Source organism: Choloepus didactylus, chromosome 6 (assembly GCF_015220235.1).
Source record: "Choloepus didactylus isolate mChoDid1 chromosome 6, mChoDid1.pri, whole genome shotgun sequence".
NCBI classification, from domain to species: Eukaryota; Metazoa; Chordata; class Mammalia; order Pilosa; family Megalonychidae; genus Choloepus; species Choloepus didactylus.
Genome location: NC_051312.1, coordinates 235,110 through 252,532, shown reverse-complemented (window position 1 = coordinate 252,532; position 17,423 = coordinate 235,110). Strand labels below are relative to the sequence as shown.

Genomic DNA, 17,423 nt, shown 5'->3' with positions numbered 1-17,423 from the left:
GAAGGACACTATATATTAGTAAAAGGGTCAATTCTTCAGGAAAACATAACAATCATAAATATTTATGCATCAAGTCTCAGTGCCCCAAAATTCATGAGACAAACACTGGTGACACTGAAAGGAGAAGTATATACCTCTACAATAATAGTGGGAGACTTCAGTACACTGCCTTCATCAATGGACAGAACATCTAGGCAGAGGATCAATAAGGAAACAGAGATGTTGAGTTGCACAATAAATGTACTACACTTGACAGACATTTATAGAACACTACACCCCACAACAGGATAACATTTTTCTCAAGTGCTTATGGAACATTCTCTAGGATAGACCACATGTTGGGTCACAAAGCAAGTCTCAACAAATTTAAAAATATTGATATTACACAAAACACTTTCTTGAATCATAATAGAATGAAATTGGACATCAGCTCCTCAAAAATGTCACTCTTAGTTGCTCTTGGTGTGTTTGTCTTCTCTTAGTTTCTCTGGAGCAAAAGTCTGCTTTCAAAGGCCATCTCCAAAATGTCTCCATAAACTGAAGCTCCTCTCTCAGTTCCAGTGCATTCTTCAAATTGTACCTCTTGGCTGTAGCTCCTCTGTTTTGTTAAATCTTCACGTGAGGCACATCTCCATGGAAACAATCAAAGAATTACAATCTAATCAACACTGATACATCTGCCCACACAAGATTACATCAAAGATAATGGAATTTTGGGAGACATAATACATTCAAACGGGCACACTAGGCTAATGAGAGAGAGAGAGAGAGGGGGCTAGCAGATGCAAATAAATGCAATCAGAAATGGGAAGGGGGACAACTACTGAGCCTGCAGAATAAAGGAGACAATGAGAAGACACTATGAGCAACTATATGCTAATGGAATGGACAACTTCCTAGAAAAGCATGAACAACTAACATTGACTTGAGAAGAGAGATGACCCCAACAAACCAATCACAAGTGAAGAAATTGAGTCAGTCATCAAAAAGCTCCCAAAAAAGAAAAGCCCAGGACCAGATGCCTTCACAGGTGAATTCTATCAAACATTCAAGAAAGAATTTGTACAAATCCTGCTCAAACTCTTCAAAAAAATTGAAGAGGAGGGACAGCTACCTAACTAATTCTATGAAGTCATCACCCTAATACCAAAATTAGACAAGATACTACAAAAAAAGAAAATTATAGACCAATCTCTTTAATGAATATAGATGCAAAAATCCTCAACCAAATACTTGCAAATCAAATCCGGCAACAGATTAAAAGAATTATACACCATGACCAGGTGGGGTTTATTCCAGGTATGCAAGGCTGGTTCAACACAAGAAAATCAATTAATGTAATACACCACATCAATAAATCAAAGCAAAAGAACTACATGATCATCTCAATCAATGCAGAAAAGGCATTTGACAAAATTTATCATCCTTTCTTGATGAAGACACTTCAAAGGAATAGAAGGAAACATTCTCAATATGATAAAGGCAATATTGAAAAACCCACAGTTAACATCATACCCAATAAGAAAAGACTGAAAGCTTTCCTTCTAAGATCAAGAAAAAGACAGGGATGCCCACTGTCACCATTGTTATTCAACATTGTGCTGGAAGTTCTAGATAGAGCAATTAGGAAAGAAAAAGAAATAAAAGGCATCCAAACTGGAGAGGAAGAAGTAAAATTTTCACTGTCTGATGATGACATGATTCTATAAGTAGAAAATCCAGAAAAATCTACAGCAAAGCTACTAGAGCTAATCAATGAATACAGCAAAGTGGCAGGCTACAAGATCAACATGTAAAAATCTGTAGTGTTCTTATACATGAGTAATGTGCAACAAGAGGAAGAAATCAAGAAAAAATTCCATTTATAATAGCGACAAAAAGAATCAGTTATTTAGGAATAAACTTAACAAAGGCCACAAAAGACTTATACAGAGAAAACTATAAGAAACTGCTAAAAGAAATTATACAGGACCTTAAAAAATGTAAGAACATACTGTGTTCATGTGTTGGAAGACTAAATATCATTAACATGTCAATTCTACCTAAACTGATTCATAGATTCAATGCAACACCAATTAAATTCCCAACAACTTACTTTGCAGAAATAGAAAAACCCAAAACCAAATTTATTTGGAAGGGCAAGTCACCCCAAATAGCCAAAAATATTTTGAGAAAGAGGAACAAAGTAGGAGGTCTCACATTACCTGACTTTCAAGCCTTTTACAAAACTACAGTGTTCAAAACAGCATGGTATTGGCATAAGGATCAATATACTGACCAATGGAATCATATTGAGTGTTCATAAATAGACTCTCACATTGGCAGCCAATTGATCTTTGATAAGGCAGTCAAGCCAAAGCAACTGGGACAAAACAGCATCTTCAACAAATGGTGTTTGGAGAACTGGATATCCATTTCCAAAAGAATGAAAGAGGACTCCTATCCCACACCTTATACAAAAATTAACTTGAAATGGATCAAAGACCTAAACATTAGCACTAAGACCACAAGACTTTTAGAAGAAAATGTGGGGCAATATCTTAAAGATCTTGTGATCAGAGGTGGTTTCCTAGACCTTACACCCAAAGCACAAGCAACCAAAGAACAAACAGACAAATGAGATCTCCTCAAAATAAAACACTTTTGTATATCAAAGGATTTTGTCAGAAAAGTAAAAAGGCAGCCTACACAATGGGAGACAGTATTTGGAAACCATAGATTAGATAAGGGTTTAATATCCCAAATACATAAAGTGATCCTACAACTCAACAACAGAAAGACAAACAACCCAATTAAAAAATGGACAAAAGACATGGACAGACACTTTTCTGAAGATAAAATACAAATGATTCAAAAACATGTAAAATATGCCTAATTTCACTGGCTATTAGGGAAATGCAAATCAAAGCCACAATGAGATATCTTCTCACACCTACCAAAATGGCCATTATCCAAAAAAACTGAAAATTACAAGTGCTGGAGAGGATGTGGAGAAAGAGTCACACTTATTCACTGTTGGTGGGAATGTAGAATGGTGCAACCACTCTAGAAGACAGTGTGGCTGTTCCTCAGGAAGCTAAGTACAGATTTGCCATATGACCCAGCTATTCCATTACTAGGTATATACCCAGAGGAAATGAAAGTTAGGACAGAATGGACATTTGTAAACCAATGTTTATTGCCTCATTATTCATGATAGCCAAGAGACGGAAACAGCCTAAATGTCCATCAATGGACTAGTGGATAAGCAAACTGTTGTACATACACACAATGGAATATTATGCAGCTGTAAGACAGAACAAAGACATGGAATATATAATAATGTGGATGAACCTTGAGGACATTATGTTGAGTGAAGTTAGAAATAAAAAGACAAATACTGTATGGTCTCACTAATATGAGCTAACATTAATGAGCAAAATTTGATAGTTAAAGCTGATAACACAGGCTATAGGAGATAGAAAGAGGGTAGAGATCAGGCATTTGATTCTGAAGGACTACAGAATGTTCAGCAGGATTGACTGTATAGATCCAGAATAGATAGCATAATACTGTGTGATGGTAAGACAATATTGTAAGCACACTGAACAATGACATCCATGAGTAAAGCTGAAAGAGGTGGGCTAGGGGCATGTATGACACCTGAGGAAGTTAAAAGATAGAAGACTTTTAACTTAGCAAAAATTGGAGTGGTCAATGATTGTGACTAAATGTACAAATATAAAAATGCTCTTGCATGTGGAAGAACAAATGAATGTCAACTATACAGAGTGTTGAAAAGGGGAAGGTATGGGGGAAAAATATAATCTAAGCAACTGGAGTCTATGGTCAACAGTAACATTAGTAATATGCTTTCATTGAATGTAACAAAGGCAATATACCAAAGCTAAATGTGTTTGAGTGGGGGATATAAGGGAGGGATATGGGATTCTTTGTAGTGGCCTTGTTGTCTGACCCTGCTATTTATTATATTGTATGATGTTTTATTTTTCTTTTTATTATCTTTTTTATTATTCATTAAAAAAGTTTTTGTGGTAATCTATAAGTTCAAGTGCTGACTGCGGTGATAAATGCACAACTATATTATGATACCATGAACAACTGATTGCACACTGTTGATAATTGCATGGTATGTGAATATAGCTCTATGAAATTTTAGAAAAAATATAAGTAGGTATAAAAGTGCTGGAGAAAACTTGGAGAGAGGGGTGTACATATTTGCTGTTGGTTGGGAGGAAGAATGGTGTAGCCTTTATGGAGGGCAATGTGATGGTTCCACAAGTAGCTAAACATGTGGTTGCCATAAGGTCCTGCAACCTCAGTAGGGAGCATATACTTGGAAGATCTGAGAACAGGGACATGAATGGACATTTGCACACTAGTGTATATGGAGGCAGTATTTATGATTTGTAATGGGTAGAGGTGGCCTAAGGGTACATCAAATGAGGAACAGAATGGTGAACTGTGGTGTGTGCATAAAATGGAATATTGAATAAATGAGGAGTGAAGATGTAAGACATGCAATGAGGTGAATGGGTCCTGTGGACAGCATTTTGAGAGAACTACACCAGAAACAAAGGCAAACACTATAATGCCTCATCAATATTGACTAACTAACTACAATGTATAAACTCAAAACTGAATCTTAGAGCACAGCTTATCAGGGGAATGCTTATTGTAATGGTCCCTAGAGTGTAAGCTCTTACAGCAGTCACATCTATTCCTGAATTGCAATGGCTATCTCCAGATTCTGAGATATTGATCCTTTGTGTATAACCTGATCAATCCCTGGAACTTTGGGTATCTGTGTGACACTTGAAACTCAGAGCTAGATCTTGGCAGATATGAATGTCCACATTAGAACATAGAGCAACTGTTTAAAAAGCTGAAAAAGAGTCCAGGCTTCAATTAGAGATATGAATGAAGCAGATCTGTTTAGGACTAGGGCAAATCAGGCCAAAGGGTAAAGGACAATACTGACTGTGTTTTAAAACTTCAACTTCCATGTGAGCTCAAGGGAAGAGATATTTATTTGGTGCAGGATCTATATTTCCTAAACAATTTAACTTATACAGTTTGTTCAAATACCATAACTACATGGAAATTGAATAGAAAGGGAGACCTGGCAGGTTTGTACAGGTTAGTGTGAAATAGCAATACATCCCAAAGTAATTTGGGCAGAGGCTAAAAATATATATGCAGGCCCCCCCTGAAGAGCTGATGGGGGGATGCAGAAGTGTTGGACTTCCTCACCTGGATTGTTGTTGATGTTCTCACAAACATTGAGGACTGGTGGTTTGGTATACTGAGCCCTCTATCTTGGTGCTTGCCATTATGGAGCTCATTACTGCAAAGGAGAAGTTAAACCTGCTTATAATTGTGCCTACACATCACCCCCTGAGTACCTCTTTGTGGCTCAGATGTGGCCCATTCTCTCCAGCTAATCCAACTCAGCAGGTGAAGTCACTGCCCTACCCCCTATGTGGGACCTGACTCCCAGGGGTGTAAATCTCCCTGGCAACACAGGATATGACTCCTGGGGATGAATCTGGACCCAACATCATAGAATTAGGAACATCTTCTTGACCAAAAGGGGGATGCAAAATGAAACAAAATACAGTTTCACTGGTTGAGAGATTCCAAATGGAGTTGAGAGATCACTTTGGTGGGCACTCTTTTGCATTATACAAATAACCCTTTTTAGGTTTTAATGTATTTTAATAGCTAGAAGTAAAAACCTGAAAGTGTTGAACAGCAACTCAGTGGCCTTGATTCTTGAAGATGATTGTATAACAATGTAGCTTACACGGGGTGACAGTGTGATTGTGAAAACCTCGTGGATTGCACTCCCTTTATCCAGTGTATGGATGGATGAGTAGAAAAATGGGGACAAAAACTAAATGAGAAATAATGTGCATGAGGGGAATGATTTGGGTGTTTTTCACTTTTTTTTTTAATTCCTATTTTTACTTTTTCTGGTATTAGGAAAATGTTGACAAAACAGATTGGGGTGATGTATACACAACTATATGATGGTACTGTGAACAGTTGATTGTACACCATGGATGATTGTATGATATGTGAATATATCCCAATAAAACTGATTTTAAAAAAAGCAATCTAGGCTTTTTCTATCAAGCCCCTCACAATTCTTCCAGAATCTTCCCTTTATCCATGTAAAAAGCCATTCCAACATATTTGGTATTTGCAAACTCAGCAGCACCCCACTCCTGATACCAAATTCTATTCCAGTTTGCTAAAGCTGCCATTGTGCAAAATATCAGAAATGGATTGGCTTTTATAAAAGGGATTTTTAGGTTACAAATTTGCAGTTCTAAAGCCATAAAAATGTCCAAACTAAGACATCAACAAGAGGATACCTTCACTGAAGAAAGGCCAATGGTGTCTGGAACACCTCTGTCAGCTGAGAAGGCATGTGGCTGGCATCTTCTGGTCCTTTTCTCCCAGGTTCTTGCTTCAAAATGGCTTTCTCCAAAATCTCTCTGGGCTTCTGTCTCTCAGATTCTCTCTCTCAGCTCCTTGCAGCCTTGCTTTTTCTCTCAGGGTGTTTCTCTCTAATCATCTGGGGGTCCTCTCTGAGCTTCTCCAGAGCAAACTCTGGGCTTCAACTCTTAGCTTAGCGTCTCCAAACATCTGGGTCTGTGTCAGCTCTTGGCTCTCTTAAGGACTCCAGTAAACTAATCAAGACCCACCCTGAATGGGCATGGTCACACCTCCATGGAAATAATCCAAGCAAAATTCTAACCCACTGTTGGGTTTGTCACTTCTCCATGGAAATAACTTAATCAAAAGATCCCAACCACAAGTCTGCAACCACAAGATTGGACCAAAAGAGCATGGCTTTTGTGGGGGGAATAAAAGATTAAAACCAGCACACTAATAAATCCCCATTGTAAAAGCCAATCCATTTCTGGTATTTTGCATTCCAGCAGCTTTAGCAAACCAAAACAATCAGTGTAGCTAAGGGCTTGTCAATTTTATAGATTCTCTCAATGAATCAACTTTTTTTTTTTTATTCTCTCTATTTTTTTTTTGCTGTTTTTGTTCTCAATTTCACTTCTTTCTGTTCTAGTCTTTGTTGTTTCTTCCTTCTGCTTGCTTTGGCATTATTTTGCCATTCTTTTTCTAGAGCCTCCAGGTGTTCTGTTAGGTCTTTGATTTTATCTCTTTCTTCCTTTTTAATGTAGGAATTCAGGGACATAAATTTCCCTCTCAGCCCTCCTTTGCTGCATCTCATAAGTTTTGAAATGTTATGGTTTTTTTTCCATTCATCTTGAGATATTTACTGATTTCTCTTGCAATTCTTTCTTTGAAGCACTGATTGCTTAAGAGCCTGTTGTTTAACCTCCACATATTTGTGAATTTTCCAGTTCTCTGGCTGTTATTGAGTCCCGCCTTCATTCCATAAAATCAGAGACAGTGCTGTGTGTAATTTCAAACTTTAAAAATTTATAGAGACTATTTTTGTCACCCAATATGTGGTGTATCCTGGGAAATGATCCTTGAGCATGTGAAGAATGTATATCCTTCTGTTTTGGGGTGCAATGTTCTATATATGTCTGTTAGGCCCAGCTCATTTATCATATTATTCAAGTACTGATCCTCTGTTTAGATGTTCTATGTACTGAAGAGAGTGGTGTGTTGAAATCTCCCCCTATTATTGCAGAGACATCTATTACTCCCTTCAGTTTTCAACAAGGGCACCAAGTCCATTCAATGGGGAAAGAACAGTCTCTTCTGCAAAAGATTACAAGAGACAGTGTTACAAGGGCTGGGACAAATGCCAATCCAGATGCAAAAGAATGGATTTGGACCCAATTCTCACCATATACAAAAATTAATTAAAAATGCATCAATGACCTAAATATAAGAGCTAATAGTATAAAATGCTTACAAGAAAACATAGAAAATATCTTCAGGACCTGGTTTTAGATGGGGGTTCTTAGATTTTAGACCAAAAGGCCAAGCATGAAAGGAAATAGAGATAAATTGGACTTCATGGAAATTAAAAACATGAAGAAAGTGAAAAGGCAACCTAAATAATGGTAGAAATGTTTGTAAGTCATATATCTGATACGGCTTTGATAGCCAGAAAATATAAAGAACTGCTATAACTCAACATCAAAAAAAGGCAAATAGCTCAATTAAAAATTGGCCAAGTCCTCTGTCTCTAAGACAACTTGGCAGGTGGACTTGCTGCCCTCCCCCCGCTACATGGGACATGACTCCCAGGGGTGTAAATCTCCCTAGCAGTGTGGGACATGACTCACAGGATAAGCCTGGATAAGGCATCATGGATTGAAGAAGACTTCTTGACAAAAAGGGGGAATATAAATGAAACAAAGTAAAGTTTCAGTGGCTGGGAGATTTCAAATGGAGTGGAGAGGTCTTTCTGGAGGTTATTCTTATGCATTATTTAGATATCCCTTTTTAGTTTTTATTGTATTAGACTAGCTAGAATGAAATACCTGAAATTGTTGAACTGCAACCCAGTATAACTATATAGCTTACACTGTGTGACTGTGTGATTGTATAACTCTATAGCTTATACTGTGTGACTGTGTGATTGTGAAAACCTTGTGGTTCACATTCCCTTTATCCAGTGTATGGTTAGATGAGTAGAAAAAATAGGGACAAAAAGTAAATGAATAATAGGAGGGGATGGGTATATGGGATGTTTTGGGTGTTCTTTTCTCCTTTTATTTTAATTTTTATTCTTTTCTTTTTTGGAGTAATGAATGTGTTCAATGGATGATTGTGATGAATGCACAACTATATGATGATACTGTAAACAACTGATGGCACACTGTGGATGACTGTATGGTATGTGAATATATCTCAATAAAATTGCCAGGGAAAAAACATATAAAAAAAAGAATTCATGCTAATCCTGAAAACAAATAATTATGGAGGAGGAAGTGCACTATAGGGCAATGCAACATCTGATTAGGTTGGACTGGTCTTGAATGTATTCTCAGCTACTGATTTTTCTTGACATTGTAAGTTTCCTTGATCTTGCAGTAACTCAGTCATTTTAACCTAAATTTGCATGTTTTATATCTCAATATGCATTTACAATATGGATGATGTAAACTATATAGTACATTCTAAATAAATAAAAGCTGGTGTTAAAACAAACCAAAAACAATTGGCCAAGGAATTTGTTTGTTTGTTTTTATTTCCCATTGCTAAAGCAAATACCACAAAATGTGTTGGCTTAAACAATGGGAAAATATTGGCTCACAGTTTTCAGGCTGGGAAAAGTCCAAAACAAGGCATCATCAAGGCATTACAAAGACAACCTTTTTTTCCTGAAGACAGTCATTCTGGCTGCCCCAGAACAACTGTCCTCAGGAAGACAGCAGTGATCCTTGGTCCTGGGCTCCTCCACCACATGGCAATGCACATGGCAGTTTTGCATGATAATATCTCTACTGAGAGATCTGATAATGAGAATGCTGACTTCTTCTTTCCATGCTGTTCTCATAGACCACCTGGTGTTTTCAGTTCTGATAGTGAAGAGCCAGTTATTCCTTCTGATACAGAAGCATATTTAACAGAACTTTTACCTAAAACACTAAAGTACAATCTCCAAATGTTAAAAAGTGGAAAGGCCTTACAATAATAACTGAGACAGATGTTTCATACCCTTCAAGTCTCATATTAGAAAATTATACTGAAGGAGAATGCGGTCGGGGTTACTGCTTCTAGGGGGAGTGGCGGCCGGTAGCCGAGCCCTCAGCTCTCGGGGCTGCTTAAAGGGTACCGGCGGCGGGGGCTCTTTCCCGGAGGCGAGGGCGAGGCGGAGGACGTGGCCAAAGTCCTCGGCGAGAGGCGTGCAAGGAGGGCGGCGATAAGGACAAAAACACTCTTCATCCAGTAGGGGTATGCGCCAAAGAGATTTATTCAGGGGTGATTACAGGTTATATAGGCTGGTAAGAGGGGCAGGGCAGGAAAGGAGGTGAAGTAGCCTAAAATGGCAATATTGAAGGGAGAGGGGCTAGGATTGGTTCTGAGAGGACGCAGGAGCCGTTGCAGCGGGCGGGGGTTGTTTGGCCACGGTGCATGCGCGCTGGCGGTGGCAGGAGCGGCCTTGGCACCAGGGAGTGTGTGGGTAAGATAAGGAAGTGGGGAAAGGGCAGTTGGGAGAAAGGCGGTTTCCTCCGGCAAGCCTCCCCTGCCAGTGGCATTTTGGGTGAGGAAAAGGGAGCTGCCTTGACCTTGCTCCTCAGGCTCGGGGGGGCTGCAGAGGGCACTCACGCCCGTACCTACTACCCTCCCCAGGGGGTGATATCAGGTCCCCTGGCCCAGGCCTGGCAAGCCGAGGTACAAGCTCAGTCCCCGCAATTCCCCTTTCTTTTCTAATTAGAGGAAGAGGCTTTACCGGAGAGGCCCGCTAAGTGTGAGGGAAGGGGGAGGTCAGGGAAGGGAAAAAGGGGTTGACGGTGGTTCAGCGAGGCTGGAGCTTAGTGTTGGTGTGGTGCCCGGGCGCTTGACAATGGCTTCGCTGCAGCGGGTTGGGCGAAGGTGAGGGGTTTAAAGTTCAGGGGTTTAAAGTTCAGGGGTTTAAAGTTCAGGGGTTCAGAGAAGCTGGAACTCGAGGTGAGAGCGATGTTCAGGTGATTGGGAAGGGCCTCGCGGTCGGCGGGTTGACCGGTGGCGTTGAGGTCGCGGAGGGTTGGTTGTCATCTTGGAGTGGGGGGCGTCAGAGGTGGCGAGTCGCTGATACTGGATTTGCACGAACGAGGAAAAAATGGCATCCGTTTGTTTCCTTACAAGCTGGACAATTTTGCGGATGAGCAGGGTCCTAAGATGAGAGCTAGAATAATTATTAATAGGGGGCCAAGAAAAGGAAGGATGTATGGGAGGATGGGAGTGAAAAAACTGGACCAATAACTGATGGCTTCACGATCTCTTTTACGCTTTTCCAGTCCCTCTCGGACCCTTTTCAGGCTGTCCTCGACGAGACCTGTGGAATTGGCATAAACACAGCACTCTTCTCCTAGGGCGGCGCAGAGGCCTCCTTCTTTGAGGAGGAGAAGGTCAAGACCTCGGCGGTTTTGGAGCACGACTTCAGAGAGGGAATTGACAGAATTTTTTAGATGGTAAATAGCGTTTTGTAGGTGGCGAATGTCCTCGTCAACAGCCGCCCTGAGGTGAGTTAGGGCGGAGCCTTGACTGGTTAGTGCAGCGATTCCGGTGCCAGCGCCGGCAAGACCTAGGAGGGAGGCAATTGTAAGGACGGTGATGGGCTCTCGCTTTTGCAGAAGGGCAGGAGCTGCAGTTCTTTCCAGACGGAGGAAGAAGTCTTCTTCGCTGTGGTATAAAACCCTTTCGAGCGCAGGTCAGGTTTCTTCGACTCTGGAGACAAAGGTGGCGAAAGGCTTACTCGGTTCCTGGAAGAGCTTGGTGAATTTATTAGGCCGACAGGCAGAGCAATTGGCAAACGCTTGTAAGGCGATTCCCCAAAGGATAGGCCAAAAGGCGGCAGGCGCATTAATATAGGCAGATGCGTTTATAAACGCTCCCGTGCCCAAATAGGCTTCGGGGGGATGATAGACTCCAAGGGCTGCGTCTTGCTCACTTTGCTTAGCTGCTTCTGCCTGGAAGTGAGCACGCCAGTCAACAAACTGACCGGGGTTAAAAATTGAACGGGCAAGCGAGGCCCAGTCTTGGGGGATGCAATAGTTCATGGCGAGATCCTGTAGTATTTGGGAAGCATATGGGCTACCTAACCCGTCCTCCTTGACGGCCCTGCGAAGCTGCTTGATAGTATCTAAGTCAATGGGATACCAGTCATGCGGCCTCTGTGGGGTGGGGGCAAGGTTAAGAGGAAAACAGCGAAAAGCACGAGAGAAAGGAGGACACGCTTGCAGAGGACTTGGCGCGGGAGTGGGGGTAGGGGGAGCGTTGCCCCAAGGGTTGCCTTGAGGTGTAGAAGGCAGCCAGGGGTTGTTAGTCGGCAGGGTGGGAGGAACGGCGGCAGCTGCCGGTAGCGGCTCCGAGGGGGAGCTCGCCGGAGGGAGAGGCGGGAGTGGGAGGCCCCAAGCATCGCAAGATGGCGGCGCGGTGGGCGTGGCTAAGACACAAGATGGTGGATCAGCCCCGCCCTGTGAAAGGGTGGGGCCCAAGGCATAAGATGGTGGACTAGCTCCGCCCTGTGGAAGGGCGGGGTAAAGCGTACGCGGTTTCCGGCCCAGCTTAGGGCTGATGTCATCGCCAGAGCATTTCCTCCCCTGGATGGAAGAAGAAGGAGGAAGTTCGCCATCTTGGCGTGGCGCAGTGTTATTTTGCTTTTTGGGAGTCACCTCGAGCGCGTTGTTAATCTGCTCGACTAAGGACTCCGTGTCCGAGTCATGATTTGAATTAGTATCGCTATCTGAGTCTGTTGGCTGGGTTGATAGGGCCTCTTTGGATTTAACGGGGCCTCTATCAGGGGGGAGGGAGCCTTGAAGGCAGGAGCGGATGGTTATTAAGGTGGGGAGCAAGCCGGGAGGGAAGCGCTTGCTCTCATGTTCCATGGCATTAGTGACTCGATCAATAAGGCGATCATAAGTAACAGGGTCCCAAAGATGGCAAGTGGTGAGCCATGGGTTAAAGGGCAGCAGGAGATCCCAGTATATCTGCAGCTGCCGGACAGACACTTTACAGCGATGCGTGTCTAGGAGACCAGCCAGAGCACGAACTTGAGGTGCCTGACATGTAGATATACGATTACCCATAGCTGAGGGGAGAGGAGGGGGAGTTGCTCCCGAGCCGGGCCGGCCGGCTGGCGGGGAGGAGAAGGAGGAGTTGTTTATCGAGCAGAGAGAATGAGATAAACTGTGGCTGCAAGGCCGAAGGAGACGGCGAGAGCAGAAAGCAGTGCCCTTTGGCAACGAGAGCAGTCAGGGGGGGCGGTTGCAAAGAGGCACACGGCACCAAATGAGGAAATAAAGATACAAAGAACTACAGCAAAGTAATGGAGGGGAAGAGGGAGAGTGTTAGGAGGAACGGGGGTCATAGAAGTGCGCATACAAGAGGACGAAGAGAGCGTGGGGGAAGGGAGGAGTTCCTACTGGATGAAGAGAGCGTGGGGGAAGGGAGGAGCGGCTTCGGAGCAAGGAACCTCACACGGCTCCGGAAGCGGCGAGGGAGAGGCGGCCCTTACCTTGCAGGCGAGGAAATGGGAAGCTGGAGGGGCGTCCGGGCGAGCGGGCGACCTGCCAAACTGTCGTGTGGAGACGTTCCTCACACGGGGCACCAGTTGCGGTCGGGGTTACTGCTTCTAGGGGGAGTGGCGGCCGGTAGCCGAGCCCTCAGCTCTCGGGGCTGCTTAAAGGTTACCGGCGGCGGGGGCTCTTTCCCGGAGGCGAGGGCGAGGCGGAGGACGTGGCCAGGGTCCTCGGCGAGAGGCGTGCAAGGAGGGCGGCGATAAGGACAAAAACACTCTTCATCCAGTAGGAGTATGCGCCAAAGAGATTTATTCAGGGGTGATTACAGGTTATATAGGCTGGTAAGAGGGGCAGGGCAGGAAAGGAGGTGAAGTAGCCTAAAATGGCAATATTGAAGGGAGAGGGGCTAGGATTGGTTCTGAGAGGACGCAGGAGCCGTTGCAGCGGGCGGGGGTTGTTTGGCCACGGTGCATGCGCGCTGGCGGTGGCAGGAGCGGCCTTGGCACCAGGGAGTGTGTGGGTAAGATAAGGAAGTGGGGAAAGGGCAGTTGGGAGAAAGGCGGTTTCCTCCGGCAAGCCTCCCCTGCCAGTGGCATTTTGGGTGAGGAAAAGGGAGCTGCCTTGACCTCGCTCCTCAGGCTCGGGGGGGGCTGCAGAGGGCACTCACGCCCGTACCTACTACCCTCCCCAGGGGGTGATATCAGGTCCCCTGGCCCAGGCCTGGCAAGCCGAGGTACAAGCTCAGTCCCCGCAGAGAAGCTAAACAGTTAAAAGAACTGTGAATAGTTTCAAGAAAGCATAAAGGCCCTGTCAACCTTCTTAGATATAGATAACATGTAATCACCTGGTCCTCTGTGAAAAGAGGATGGGCTGCAGCTGTTTCTTTAAACATAGAGAAGTTGTAATTAATGTAGTAAGGTTGAATACAGTTCTAATCAAATGTATGTTTATCAATATGATGTAATGGTTAAACTAATCAACAGAATAAAATGACAAAATCTATATTAACAAGTTAGAGACAAGTAATAGTAATCTCTTTTCTAATTTTTATACAAGTAAACGTATGCTACATTGCTCTTACAGAAATCATAGCTTAATTAGTAAAAATATTATAGTAGAGTTTTGCAGGCATTCAAGGCTAAGTCTCTGATAATGTGGATAGCCTCCTTTGATCCTGAACCACTTATGGATTGAGATGTTTTGCTTCATGAGACAGTCATGCTCATGAAGCATCATTTAATATAAACATAGAATATGACTTAAAGTTATTCTAAATCAAGATGCTATAAATTTTCTATAACTTAAACAAGAAGGAGCTCTCTGATCTTGTGTTGAGTTGTGTCTGAAGGAGTGGGGGCTCTCAGGTTTGGAAATGTATTAATTAATTTTTACATTGTAAACCTGTTCCTTTTACCCTCAGTGCTCCTTCAGTTAAAAGTGTGTTAAAGGTGAATTCTTGCCTTGAGTCCTCTTTACTTTTAAATTATTTTCTGTCCTATACTCTTAATTGAGTGGGAAGTTGCTTGAAGGAAGCCCAAACTGATGGAACTATGACCTGATTAGACTCAGGCCTTTTCTAGCAGAGATCATAGGTTTGAGGTGTAAAAAGACAAACCCATGACAATTGGTGCCCAATGTGGGGCTTGAGACAAGAATAATTTTTGATTTTGTACCTTGGTTAATTTTCCCTAGGGACTCTAGGCAGTGTCTAAAGTAATGGCTCAACTTCAAAAATTCAGATGCCGCAGGATTACAAGTGTTAATAGGGCTGTCAGGAGCCAGGACTCCTGGGCATCAGGATGTTCTTACTGTAAGAGTTGATGCAGGGCCATGGGGAGTAGGCAGCAGGTATGCTAGGATTCAAATTGATCTTCAGGATGGAAATGGACAGCTGTTACCACAGCCAACCTATGCACCTGCACCTGGGCCTGTTGATTTAATTACAGATATTTTATTGAAGGTATCTTATGTACAATTAATGGCTAAACTAGGGGATGTACCATTTTTAACTGGAGTATATAGATGAGCACAATTATATACTGGTCATTGCCTGCCAGGGGATGATTTAAGGCATCTTTTCCTACCCATAACAATGGCTGAGTTAGCACTATTAAATAACCAGCAGATACAAGAAGTAGCAATTCTGGGTGAAATAATATGTAGATTTCAACAGTGGCAAGCCATAGGGACACTTTAGCCACAAAATCCTCCCCGTCAGCCACAGATTATTACACAACCTCAACCCAGAGCATTAGCCTTGCCTATGAATCATCTCCAAGCTGATGTAGGAGCTACACCTAATGACCCCTGGGCCACAGCATTGTGGCTTGGATGAAATGTACAGGCTATAGAAGGTATAATGCCTATTAACAATGGACCTATGTGAAAATGGGTTGTTAATGCTTTATTAGCTTCACATGCCACATTGCATGGCACAGACCAAAAAGCACAGGTTTGGAATAGCACCATAGCTGCTATTTATCAAAGAGCTCTTGGAACTTTGGCATTACATCATTTGCCCACTGTGTTGAAGGATATTGCTAATTCTGATGGTGTAATAGTGGATTTTACTATACGGGTGATGAATGATGATTATGCCCTAGTTAGTGACATAATTTGACCATTACTTCCAGATGATAATGCTGAAGCAAGTGCTTTTCCTGAAACTGTCACTGAAGTATATCAAACCCTTGGACTCAATATTCTTGGACAACCTATGCAACAGCCTTCAGGATCTTAACAATGTTTTAATCAACAAGGAGGCAATGGAAGAAGAAAACAACAAACAGGGAATTGAAATATAGGAGGCTTCAGATACTGTCCTCCATCCCAACATTGTCCACAATGTCCACAAGTGCCCCCTAATCCTAGAAATGATGGGAACTTTGGAGATAATAGAGAAAAACAGGACCAGGAAGAATTGCAAGGCCAAAACCATCAACAATCTCAGAATCATGGAGAAGATCCTCCCAGATGACTGAGACACTATAATCTGAGACCCAAAGTAAATTGTCCTTGATGGTTTAATAAACCAGAGGGAAGCTCTTCAAATCCCTACAGACAATGAGATCATCAAGAACAACAACAACCAAGAGACCAGTCAAAAGGCAGAGGAGTTCACACTGCCCTCCCCCTACATGGGACCTGACTCCCAGGGGCGTAAGTCTCCAGGCAACACAGGATATGACTCCCAGGGATAAATCTGGACCTAGCATCATGAGATTGAGAACATCTTATTGACCAAAAGGGGGTAATGAAACCCCCTTTCAGTGGCTGAGAGATTCCAAGTTTCAGTGGCTGAGAGATTCCAAGTATAGTCGACAGGTCACTCTGATGGACATTCTTATGCACTATATAGATAACACTTCTTAGGTTTTAATGTATTGGAATAGCTAGAAGTAAATACATGAAACTACCAAACTCCAACCCAGTAGACTTGACTCTTGAAGACAATTGTATAGCAATGTAGCTTATAAGGGGTGACAGTGTGATTGTGAAAACCTTGTGGATCACACTCCCTTTATCCAGTGTATGGATGGATGAGTACAAAAATGGGGACAAAAACTAAATGAAAAGTAGGGTGGGATGGGGGTAATAATTTGGGTGTTATTTTTTACTTTTATTTTTTATTCTGATTCTGATTCTTTCTGGTCTAAGGGAAATGTTCAAGAATAGATTTGGGGGGAGCCCCCTGTAGCCATGCCTGGGAACAGGGCAAAGAAGCCACCCTGAGTGAGGGGAGATGAAGGAGCAGGCAGGCACAGTGTGATGCTCTTGGGAGTTGTAAACACAGAGAGAGGCCTTCCTGGAGGAGGAGAAGATAAAACAGATGCCTGAGAGAAGCTAAGATGGTGGCTAGTGAGACAGGGCAAAAAAGCACCTCTGTGAAAAACACTAGATAAAAACCAGAAAGTCACCCAGAATACTGGTTACAGCGATGTGCCAGCTGGATGAGGTCTGCTAGCTCCACGGGGGCCATATACTTGGTGAAACCAGGAGTCTTCATTCTGAAATGAGTGAGTAAGCTTGCTGGAAGACCTGCAGCCACAAGGCAGTCTGGGGAAGCCAGGGTTTGGCATTTGGAGACTGATGGGCTCTTTTAAAAAAAAAGGGAAAAACCTAGGAGCAGCTGCAGTTGTCATAGTGGGAACCATGCAGTAAAACACAGAAAGAGGGGGCTGGGCCAGCCTCTTGGTGTCTGGCCTGGAAGATAACCCACTGCAGATACCCTCGGGGCTGGGGAAATGA

General features: G+C 42.9%; 1 pseudogene; it reads left to right on the top strand.

Annotated features, from left to right (window-relative positions):
* The window catches only part of LOC119535900, a 68,642-nt pseudogene that overhangs the window by 20,611 nt on the left and 30,608 nt on the right, over window positions 1-17,423 (top strand).